At 35.6% G+C, this 12,414-nt stretch overlaps 1 pseudogene; it reads right to left on the bottom strand.

Annotated features, from left to right (window-relative positions):
• Positions 1–3,166: 3,166 nt before the first annotated feature.
• On the bottom strand, positions 3,167–4,652 carry LOC127556939 (probable E3 ubiquitin-protein ligase TRIML1; annotated as a pseudogene).
• Between the last annotated feature and the right edge of the window lie 7,762 nt (positions 4,653–12,414).

The raw sequence follows: 12,414 nt of genomic DNA on the forward strand, positions 1-12,414 counted from the left end.
TAAGTATATGTGAACTAGAGAACCATAATTTCATCAATCACACTAAGTAAACACCTTGCTGTAAGTATCCTTGCTTCAAGTATACCTTTCTCAAATTCCCCCCTATCTGCGGTCCTCTACATAGAGTTCTTTTTTGCTTTTATTTGCTCATTTTTTAAAGGTTGAGGTCTCCTCTTAGGATAAAGGGAGATTATACCAAGTTTCCTCTGTAGGCTACACACCTACCCTGGGTCAGTGCTGCTGACTTCAGTATTCAGTGAGCATGGTCAAGTCCCATGTTATTCTGGGGTTCAGATTCTTGCTATTTGCCTTTTGTATTTGTATTGAATCTTTCACAGCTAATCTGCTGATCCACTAGTTTGTAACCAGGACAAAATAGCCAACACTAATGTATTTTGACTAACAGCCTCCCGGTGGATTCCCTGGTGTGTGAGCATCATGCTGCCCTGGGTCCCTACACTGTGCCTGCTCTTGGCTGCCTCCCTCCATGCCAGATTGAAGGAGATTTTTTTCTGAAGTTCTTCCAAAATATCTTCTGTTGCAAATTTGTTATACTCCAAATATTTGTGGGTTCTGTCACTCCAAAATCAGTTGAGAGGCTTTAATTGGTGTTAATATGATGGACATTAAGAAGAGCTCAGGGCACATCTTCTCTCTACCATCTTGGCTCTGCCACCCTTTTGAATATATTTTGAAAAATAAAAGCTATTATTATAGAAATCTAACCAAGCAAAAAAATACAATCTATTTGTAAAGGATTATAAAATCACACATCCTTTGACCTAACAATATCACTACTAGGCCCAAATCAAAAAGGAGATTTTTTTTAAAATGAAGAGAAAACCTGTGCATAACAATGTTTATAGTGGCTCTTTTCTCAGAGAAAAGAATTTGAAATTGAGGGTCCCATCACTTATAAATTGTCTGAATAAATTCTGACATTTTATTATAAAGAAATATTGTTGTACTATAAGAAATGATGAACAGGATGCTACCTGAAAAACTTGGAAAGTCCTCCATGAACTCAGGCAAAGTGAAATGTATAGTAATATAGTAATAGCAAAGTTGGGGGATGATCAGCTGTGAAAAACTTTGCTGTACTAAGCAATGCAATGATCCACAACTACCCTGAAGGAGTTAGCATGAAAAATGCTGACCGTATCCAGAGAAAGAACTTGTTTTATTTCAATTCAGACTGAAACATACTTTTTGTTACTTTTTTTTTTCTTGATAGTAATTCTTTGGTGGTGGAGGGTGTAGATCTATTTTCTTCTGCAACATGACTTTTATGAAAAAGGTTTTGCACAACTTCATATGAGCCTTCTCACTCCATGATAGCAATGAATAGCCTCAGAGGGTTTCCTATCCAATGTCATCAGGTACCATAAATTACAATGAAGCAGCAATTTTTAAAACCGGGTGCAGTGGATAGAGAGTTAATCTTAATATCAGGAGCTAAACTGGATCCTGCACCAGGATTTACTATCTGGGCAAAAATAATTTAATCTGTCTCAATTTCAGTATCCTCCTCTGTAAATGGGAATGGGAATAACCCTTTCACTGAGTTGTGTGCACAATCCAGTGAGGTCACAAGTGAAAAGTATTTTGCTTCATTGAAGTATACAAATGCTAGCTAGGATTATGATGCAGGCACATCAATGCAAGGAATTTTCCAAGTTTCTCTACCAATAGTAATAGACACCTTTTCTGGGACTGAGTATTTCTAAATGTTTTCCTCGATACCAAAATGTGAAAGGACTTTCCTAAGATGACACACCCAAATGCAGTCCAGGATAGCATTTAAACTTAGATCTCCCTGATTCTGAGGTCAAGTTCATATCCACTGCATTGATCAAATGAAGCAATATGACCTAAAGGTTAGAGTGTTAAACTTGGAATCCTGAGAATAGGATCCAGTTTCTGCCTCCTAAGCAAGGCATCCAACCTCTATGCTCCCCCAGAAGCTGAAAGCAAACCATAGCTTCACTCAAAGAACACCAGAGATCTTTGATTCTTAAGTTTTCTCCAATGATTCTGGATTATTCCATACTTTAATGAGCTATTTGTATTCCTAACAGATTTTACTACACAGAGGTGGAAACATTGCATTTCATTATCCTTCCTTCTCCATCTTTTATGTTGACCACAAAGTAGAAAATGATCCCCCTCTATTATTTTCATTCTCCTCCTCATGACTGCAGCAGCAGCAACAGTGACAGCAGAAAAAGCATTATCTTCACCAAGAAACTCTATGTTTCCAAGGAGCTCATGAGAGAACCAAAGATTCAGCTCTCAGAAAAGAGGGGTTTATTTGTCTCCCACTACTTAGAAGTGTTCAACCATTGCATTAGTTCTGGGACACAAATGGGAGGAGAGAAAGAAGTACTGTAGCAGGAATGATGTCTTCCAGGGGTAGATACTTATCAAAGAGATGAGTGGAAAAGTGAGATTAGGATTTCAAAGCAAACTAATGGTTTTGGAATTGGATTTTTTAAAAACAAAATTTAGACTAGAAAATTCTACCCAGATTCTCATTGTTTCTGGAAGAGACAACCAATTGTTACTTCCCCTTAAACTAGCATTCTTCCAACAATATATATTCCATATGTACACACACACACACACACACACACACACACAAATCAGGTATTCCCCATCTGGGTTATGAAGACCCAATATAAAAGAAGAAATTTATCACATGGCTTGAAGAATACTTGGCAACTAATTTATTGATCCTTCTGAAATTACTAAATTGATTTTTTTTCTGATGTGCATAAAGGAGGCAGGTAGGTAAACTGAAGAGAGAAAATACCCAGTCTACAATCAGAAAGTCTTATTTTCCTGACTTCAAACCTATCTTCAGACACTAAGGAGCTCTGTGACCCTGGGCAAGTTATTTACCCCTATTTGCCACAGTCTCCCTATCCATGACATGAGCTAGAGAAGGAAATGGCAAATGCCTTCATCATCCTTACCAAGAAGAAACCATATAGGGCCACAAAGTTTTGGACAGGAATGAAATGATAAAAAACAATCAAATAAGCTTAAACATGGTAAAAGATAACTTTTATTTCATCTGACATCAAATAGAACATAAAGGAGGTTTTACTGAAATTTCAGGAGGATGGGACAGTTTAGAGAATGGAACTTCCAGTTGATGACCATGATGTCTGTTCTTCATTATCAAGTAGGAGAATACTTATTCTCTTGTAAGGGGAGGCTGGAAAATGTAGGGTGCACATCCTTGAGAATTCTTCCCTGAAGAAATGCTCAGAGACATGAGTAGCAGCAAGCACAAAGATGAGAGTCCACAGGACAGAGAGTCATGGGACCTGGCTTTGTTCCTGGAAGTGGGGGCCCAACGGAAACAAAAGGAACAGGCTTTGAGAAGCAAATAGGGCAAAACTTGTAAATGAGGGAATGCTGCAGAACATTGTAAAAGGCAACAGCGCCCAGGCCAAATTCCAAGTACATCCCAACTCTGGGCATTTCACTCGATGGTTCAATAATCCAGGATAAATCTGTAAATAGTAATCCTGCTCCTTCTTGATACAGCGAAGCAGGAACACAGGGGAAGAGCAATCCATGGTCCTGCCCATCCCACTCCAGAAGTGTGGGGTATAGATCCCCAGGATCCCCTGAGGTAGTTGAGTCACATCCACCTCCCAGTACTGTTTGCCTGAGCTGAAGGTCTGCTTAGCAAAGACATAATGGCAAGGAAAGTCCTCAGGAGTCTTGGTCTCCACCTGCCAGCGTGTGGCAGCCTTCATACTCTTAAGATCTTCAGAAACAGTCACATAGGAATCAGCTGACCTGGGATCCAAAGTGAGTTACTCTGAATCTGCTGATCATCTCCATCATCCCAGGGATGAGACCTTCTCTCAGTTCTGAGGTGACAGCCGAGGCCCATTGGGCCAGCACTACCTCAGTCCTTCTCAGCAGCTGCTTGGCATCCTGCAACACATCCAGATTGGGTTGGAGGACTGCTTCCTGCAGTTGAGGTCCTGAAGGGTTTGCATCTGTTGCCTTATTCTGTCCTGTCTGGCCTTTTCTTCTTGCTTCAATCTTTCAAAACTTTGGGAATTTTCTTCTATCAGGAGGCAGTATGCTTTAAAGTATTCTCCTGTGATCATCCCCTTCCAGTCAGGTCTCTCCTCCTGAGCAAGAAGCTTCTCGTCTTTTTCAAAATGTTTCCCCAGGTGACTCCAAATGAGCTGCAGCTTTTTCCTGTAATGGTGAGCAGCTTCTTCTATGGGGAAGATCTTGTGAGCCCCATGCTCTGGGGTTTCACAACATGTCATACAGAGGGCAGTGTGGGTTATCTTCACAAAAGAGCTTGAAGCATTTTTTTTGTGAAAGGTACACTGGCTCTGTGCTTTAGTGCTCCCCAAAAGCTTGGAGCAGAACTCTTTGCCCAGCTCAGTCAACTCTGCCAGGCACCTGTTCACTCGTGGGAGCTCTCTGTCCTGGGGAACTTGCCTGCATTCAGGATAGGGGAAAGCTGGTGTTTCCACTCTTCAACTCAAGGAGAGACATGCTCCACAAAAGCTGTGCCCACAATGGATGGTGACAGGCTCAGAGAAATAGTCCCTGCAGATCCTACAGGTGATGATACTCTGCAGTTCTTTCAGAAGTTCTACAGCAGCCTCCATTCCTCTCTCCAATTGCTTCTAATCTGCAGCAGCCAGATGAAGAAACTTCCCTTCCACTGGAGGTAGTGCTTCTGAGCAGAAGGATGCTCTCCTTCTATAGGAGGTAGTCCCACTCTTTAGGGCCTCCCACAAAAGGTATGAATTCCTCAGGTTTGCAATCCTGCAGGGAAACTTGTGAACTCTTCCTGGTTGCAGCAGCCCTCAGGCTTTTAAGTTCACACCTTTGCTTGTCTTCTTTTGATTAACATGTTCTATCAGAGTGGATTGCTACCCTTGTCCCTGAGCGGGGAAAGCTTATGAAAACATGGAGGTTTGGCTCAATGGATTTTCAAATCTGATTTGCACCCAGACTTGCTGTAGACAGAAGATAGATTGAAAACGTCAAAACAAACAAACAAACAAAAAAGCTAAAAAGAATTATAGAATAACAGGATTGTTTCTTATTTTCAGAATTACAACACATTTTTCAAATATTTCATTTTTTCTAATTGATTGTAAATATCAAGTTTTGGCATTCATGTTTTTTTAAGTTTTGGGTTCCAAATTCTCTCTTTCTCCCTAGCCTTTCCCCTCCCTGAGATAGTAAGCAAGCTGATATTGGTCATACATGTGCAATCATGTAAAATATATTTTCAAATTAGTCATGTAACTTATTTTTTAAAAATAATTCAGCCTACTGAGTAATTAATTTAATTTTTTATAATTATAAACCACTAGATAAAATATTAGTGGGTTTTTATACTTTTCTGGGAACATTTCATTTCCTTCCCTTACCCCATTTCCCATTCTTTTCCAAATGGGAACTAATAAAACACATAAATATGGAAACTATAAATTTCCTACTACCATAGACTATCATAGACAATGAAGTGGAAACAATTGACCATGTATTAAGGCATAAAAACCTCACAATCAAATGTAGAAAAGCAGAAATAGTAAATATTTCTTTTTCAGGCAATGATGCAATAAAAATTACGTTCAATAAAGAGCCAGGAAAAGACAGATTAAAAACCAATTGGAAATTATTCTAATTCTAAGGAATGATTGGGTCAAACAACAAATCATAGAGACAATTGGCACAATAATAAGACAACATACCCAAAACTATGAGATGCAGCCAAAACATTCCTTAGGGGAAATTTTACATCTCTAAATAGTTACATGGATAAAATGGAAATTAATGAATTGGGCATGCTAGAAAAAGGGCAAAAAGTCAAGAATATCAAGGGAATTAATTAATAAAAAAAAAAGGAATGGTGGCCTACCAGTACCAGACCTAAAATTTTATTATAAAGCAACTGTCATCAAAAACATAATGTACTGGTTAAGAAAGACGTGGTGGATCAGTGGAATAGATTAGAGACATATAGCACAGTAATCAATGACTATAGTAATCGAATATTTGATAATCACCCCAACTCCAGCTTCTAGGATATGAACTCATTATTTCACAAAAGTTGCTAGAAAAATTGAAAAATAATATCAGAAACAAGGCATAGACTAACATTTCACACTCAAACCAAAATAAGGTCAATATGTATACATGATTTGGACATTAAAGTGATATTATAGGCAAATTAGGAGAACAAATGATAGTCTACTTCTTAGTCAAAAAAGAATTAGAAAACATCATGAAATACAAAATGGACAATTCTGATTACATTGATTCGAAAAGGGTTTGTATAAAGAAAACCAACACCAATAACATTAAAGGGGAAGCATAAAGTTAAGGGGGAAAATTTACAGGCAGTATTTCTTATAAAGGCCTCATTTCCAAAATAGTGAAAGAACTATGTCAAATTTATAAAAAATACAAGTCATTCCTCAATTGAGAAATGGTTGAAGAATATGAACAGACAATTTTTCAGATGAAAAAATTAAAATTATCTATATTCCTTTGAAAAAAATGCTCTGTCACTATTGATTAGAAATCTACAAATTAAAAAGACTGAGTTAACACCTCACACCTCTCATATGGCTAAGATGACAGTAAAAGACAATGATAAATGTTGAAGGGGATATGGGAAAATTGGGACACTAATGAATTATTGGTGGATTGTGAATCATTTGCGAGGATTCAAAATATATAACAATAAATATCAATTTAAGAAAGTATAAATATTAGAAGGCATTATATCCATGAGTATCCATTTTTTCTTTACTACCTTGTAAATTGTTCTTTTATTCTCTGCTGCACCCTTTTTTTACTTTCTTCTTTTTCAACCCTTTAATCCTCCTATCACCCCCATGCATGCTATATTAAGAAAAGATGTATTTATGTATACATATATATGTACACTTACACATAAATATACTCCATATGCATATCTTTCTTATCCCTGCTGTCTCTTTCATTAAATTCTGCTCCATAAATTTACTTATCATTGCTTAACTTCCCCCTCCATCTCTTCTCTTCTTTCCCATCCACTTATTCTTCATCCCTTATTTCTTTATAGTTTTTGGAAGGTGCTATACTTTTCATAGTATATATGTAATGTTGCTTATTGAACCCATTCTCCACATGAGTAGGTTTTCAGAATTATAATCCTCTTCTCCCCTCTAATGCCTGCACCTCATTTGTCTAACATGATTATTATTTTTACATTTACTTTACCAATCTTTCTTTTGAGCTTACCATATTGTTGATATATAAATCTTAAACATGCAGTATACATTTCCCATGTAAAAGAAGCCCTATCTATGTTTAAACAATTTGCCCATGTTGAGTTCCTTAAAATTGCTCTTTCATAGAAAGTCCTGAAAATCTGCAAGTTCATTGAATGTCCGTTTTTTTTTTTTTCCACTCAGAACTGCAGATAATTTTGCTGGATATGATATTTTTAGTCATAGCCTTAGTTCTTCTGCTTATCTGTAGAAATGATTCCAAAATGTCCAGGTTTATATTGTAGCTGCTGAGAAGTCTTGTACAATTCTAATTGTAGCTCCAATTCAAATTATGTATTTGAATTGTTTTTTCTTGTTTCTTGCAAAATTTTCTCTTTGATCTGGGGGTTTCAAAATTTGGCAATAATATTCGTATGTATTTCCCACAGAGGATCTCCTTGAGATGGTAATCAGTGGATTTTTTTTTTCTATTTCTACTTTCCACTCATATTGTATCATTCCAGGACAATTTTTGAGGATTATTTTCTACATGAATCTATCAAGATTCTTTTTTTGATTACAACTTTCTGTCAATCCAATGATTCTCATATTTTCTTTTCTTGATCTATTCTCCACATTTTTTATGAGATGTTTCACATTCTGTTCTATTTTCTCATTCATTATTATCTGTTTTATTATTTCTTGGTCTCTCATAGCTTCACTGGATTCCTCTTGCCTAATTCTAATTTTCAAAGAGTTATTTTCATCTTTGAGACTCTGTATCTCCTTTTCTAACTGGGTAATATTTTTCATAATATTCTTGTTTTTCTTGGATGATTTTAGTTTTTCTCTTCAGTTTTTCCTCAATGTCTTTCATTTGATTTTAGAATTCTTTTTTGAGTTCTTCTATCAATTTTCTCTGAGCAGGGAGCCATTTCACATTATGCTTTGGGGTCTAAGCTTTTTTTTTTTTTTACTCTAGAGATGAATCCCAGTCTCCCCTGTTTCCACAATATATTTCAGTGCTGGGGTTCTTTCTTCTTTGTCAATACATTTTTAATAACAGGTATTAGTTATTAGAGCATAGGAAGAAGTGGAGTTTTCCTTAAAATGATCAATAGCATCTATCTAAAACTTATTGATGCAAAAATCTTTTAAAAATATTAGCAAAGCTATTACAACAAGTTATCCCCGGATGATACACCATGAACAAGTAAGATTTATACAAGGAATGCAGGACTGGTTCAATATTAGGAAAACTATTAGCATAATTGCCTAAATGAATATCCTATCATAGGATTATCTCAATAGATGCAGAAAAAAGCATCTGACAAAATCCAGCAATCAATTCCTACTAATACTGAGGAGTATAGGAATAAATGGAATTTTCCTTAAAATGATCAGTAACATCTTTCTAAAACTATCAGCAAACATCACATGCAATGGAGTTAAACTAGAACCATTCCCAAAAAAAATCAGGGTTGAAACAAGGTTGCACATTACTAACATTATTATTCATTATTTTATCAGAAATATTTGTTATACAATAAGAGAAGAAAAAGAATTTAAAGGAACTGAAGCAGGTAATGAAACCAAATTATCACTCTTTGGCGATGATATGATGATATATTTTGAGAATATTAGAGAATCAACTAAAAACTAATAGAAAAAAAACTTTAGCAAAGTTGCAGGATACAAAATAAATCCATACAAATTATCGATATTTCTATATGTTATCAACAAAGTCTTGCAACAAGAGATACAAAGACAAATTGCATTTAAAATAACTGTAGAATAACATAAAATATTTGCCAAAGAAAAGTCAGAAACTATATGAATACAATTACAAAAACACTTTCTATTTAAACAAGTGGAAGTATAGGGGCAGCTAGGTAGCTCAGTGGATAGAGCACCAGCCCTGAAGTCAGGAGGACCTGAGTTCAAATCTGTCCTCAGACACTTAACACTTCCTAATTGTGTGATCCTTGGCAAGTCACTTAACCCCAATTGCCCTCAAGTGCCATGCCAATCAAACTGCAAAGAAAACTACTTTACAGACCTGTAAAAAATAATAAAATTCATCTGGAAGAACAAAAGATCGAGAATTTTAAGGGAATTAATGAGAAAAAAAAAACAAATGAAGATGGCCTAGCTGTATCTGATCTAAAACTATATTATAAAGCAGTGGTTACCAAAACTATTTGGTATTGGCTAAGAAATAGACTAGTTGATCAGTGGAATAGGTTAGGTTCACAGGACAAAATAGTCAATAACTTTAATAATCTAATGTTTGACAAACCCAAAGATCTCAGCTTTTGGGATAAGAATTCAACATTTGCAAATGTGCACAGTGTAAAAAAATGTTTATGGCAGCCCTTTTTTCGTAATGGCAAGGAATTAGAAACTGAGTGGATGTCCATCAGTTAGAGAATGGCTGAATAAATTATAGTGTATTAATATTATGGAATAATATTGTTCTGTAAGGAATGATCAGGAGGATGGTTTCAGAGAATCCTGGAGAGACTTACAGGAACTGATGCTAAAGGAAATGAGCCGAACCAGGAGATCATTGTTCACAGCAACAAAAAAATTAGGTGATGGTGAAGTCTGATGGATGTGGTTCTTTTCAACAATGAGATGATTCAGACCAATTCCCATAGACTTGTGATGGAGAGAGCTACCTTCATCCAGACAGAAGACTACAGGGACTGAACGTGGACCACCATATAGTATTTTCACTTTTTTTGTTGTTGTTTGCTTGCTTTTTTTTTAATTTTTTTTCCATTTTGATCTGAATTTTCTTGTACAGATTTTAACATATATTGGATTACTTGAAGGTGTGGCAGGAAGGGAGGGAGAAAAATTTGGAATACAAAGTTTTGCAAGCATGAATGTTGAAAATTATGTTTGCATGTAATTTGAAAATAAAAACATCATTATTTAAAAATAACGATGGCATCATTTTTGTAGTACCAGCTATTAGGAGGTAGATAGTTCAGTAGATATAATACTGAACTCTACCCTCAGTGGGTCTTGACTTCCAATCTACTATCAGACACTTATTGCTATTTGACCCTGAACAAGTCACTTAATCCTGTTTGCCTCAATCTCATCTTCTATCAAATGAGCTGGAAAAGAAAATGGTAAACTATTCTGATATCATGGCCCCCAAACCCACAAAGATCAAGAAGGATCAGAGATGATCAAAATGACTGAACAACAACATAGGATTGAGCATAAAAGGATGGGTAACTGTAGAAGGTGGAACTTTGGAGAAGTATACTGAAACAAAGTGTTAACTCAGTGAAACTGATGAGATGATTGTTCTCCAGTTCACATATATACTTAGTACTTAGCATTGTGATGTAATGGTTCTCTAAGTTCACATATAATCAGTATGCTGTAATGATGTAATTACAATAAAGTTTATAAGAGCCAATATGAACTGGAAGATAGACGTTCTATTTTTGATCATCTTCCTGGTGGCTCTCCAACCTCCTGCACTCCTTAATTCTATAAAGCTAGCCCAAACATTACAGGTAACCTGTTATAATAATAATATAATAAATTGCAATTTGCTGCACACCAAATGATACATTTGTGAGGGTTCAGCACAGCATCTGACAAGTATTAGATACTATATAAATGCTTATTTCCTTCTCATCTCCCAGAGAATTAGAAACAAAGTATGTGACTATTGATAGGGCAATAAAGAAATTGTGATATTTGAATCTAATCAAATATTAAAGAACAGTGAATACAAAAACTATGAGAGAACCACAGGAAGATTGATATGAACTGATATAGAGTGAAGTAAGCAGAATCAGGAAAACATACACAATTACTACCAAAATAAAACAAAAAAAAACCCTCAAAATATAAATGGGAACAAATACTACAAGAAAAACTGGAATACTATGCAAGTATAATAATCAAAGTTGGCCCTTAAGAAGAAAAGAGAATATATCACTTTGCTGTTTTCCTTTTTAAGGAGAAATAGGTGTGACTGTAGCACATTGTATATTCTGTCAATTCTATCAATTTAAATAATAATGTTTTTATTTTCAAATTACATGCAAACATAATTGTCAACATTCACGTTTGCTTTAATTTCATTCAGCTGATTCTCTGTCCCTCCATCTCCATCTTTCTGTCTCTGTCTCTTTGACTCTATTTTTTGTCTCTCTCTCTCTCTCTCTGTACACACACACACACACACACACACACATAATCTGTTTTTTTCTATTTCCATCTTTCTGATTTTCTCTCTACATTTTTTTTAAATGAATGGCTATTGCCAGAAGAAAGAGAAGTGATATTATTGGGTATGAAGGAAATATAAAAATAAATACCATCCTCTTTTTTCAGTGATTATACCAGTAATGATATCTTGAGAAGTCCTATAAATGACCTGATATACAGAATGAGCATATATGCCTTGAATAAAATCAATCTTTTGAAAATACACAGGGGCAGTTAGGTGGCACAGCTGATAGAGCACCAGCCCTAAAGTCAGAAAGACCTGAGTTCAAATATGGTCTCAGACACTTAACACTTTCTAGCTGTGTGATTGTGGACAAATTACTTAACTCCAATTGCCTCAGCGAAAGAAAGAAAGAAAGAAAGAAAAAAAAGAAAAGAAAGAAAGAAAGAAAGAAAAGAAAGAAAAGAAAGAAAAGAAAGAAAAGAAAGAAAAGAAAGAAAAGAAAAGAAAAGAAAAGAAAAGAAAAGAAAAGAAAAGAAAAGAAGGGAAAAAAAAAGAAAACACACAAACTGCTATTTTTTAAAAGATTCTTTGGCAGGTAGGTTCCTGATGTGAAAAAGCTGCAAGAACAATTTATGCCATGACCACAAGCTTCTTAGAGAATTTCTTCCTCTTTATCAAGGAATGTAGACTCACATTTCAGTCACATATGTCTTGGTCGTCCTTCTGTTCTCCCACAATTTGTCCTGCTATATCTTTAGCTAAAGTTTCTTATTCACATTGTCATTGCTGACAATAGTTGACAGCATGCCATTTATGTCTTCAAAATTCATGGTGGCAGTGTTATCAAAGTTACAGAATTATCGGCAAATGGAAAAGCCTATTTTTTATTCTTGTAGACCATCTAGCTATCTCAACCTTAGCGAGAACCAGCAAATCTTTGAATGATTCCAG

This window comes from Antechinus flavipes, chromosome 1 (genome assembly GCF_016432865.1).
Source record: "Antechinus flavipes isolate AdamAnt ecotype Samford, QLD, Australia chromosome 1, AdamAnt_v2, whole genome shotgun sequence".
Lineage (NCBI taxonomy): Eukaryota > Metazoa > Chordata > Mammalia > Dasyuromorphia > Dasyuridae > Antechinus > Antechinus flavipes.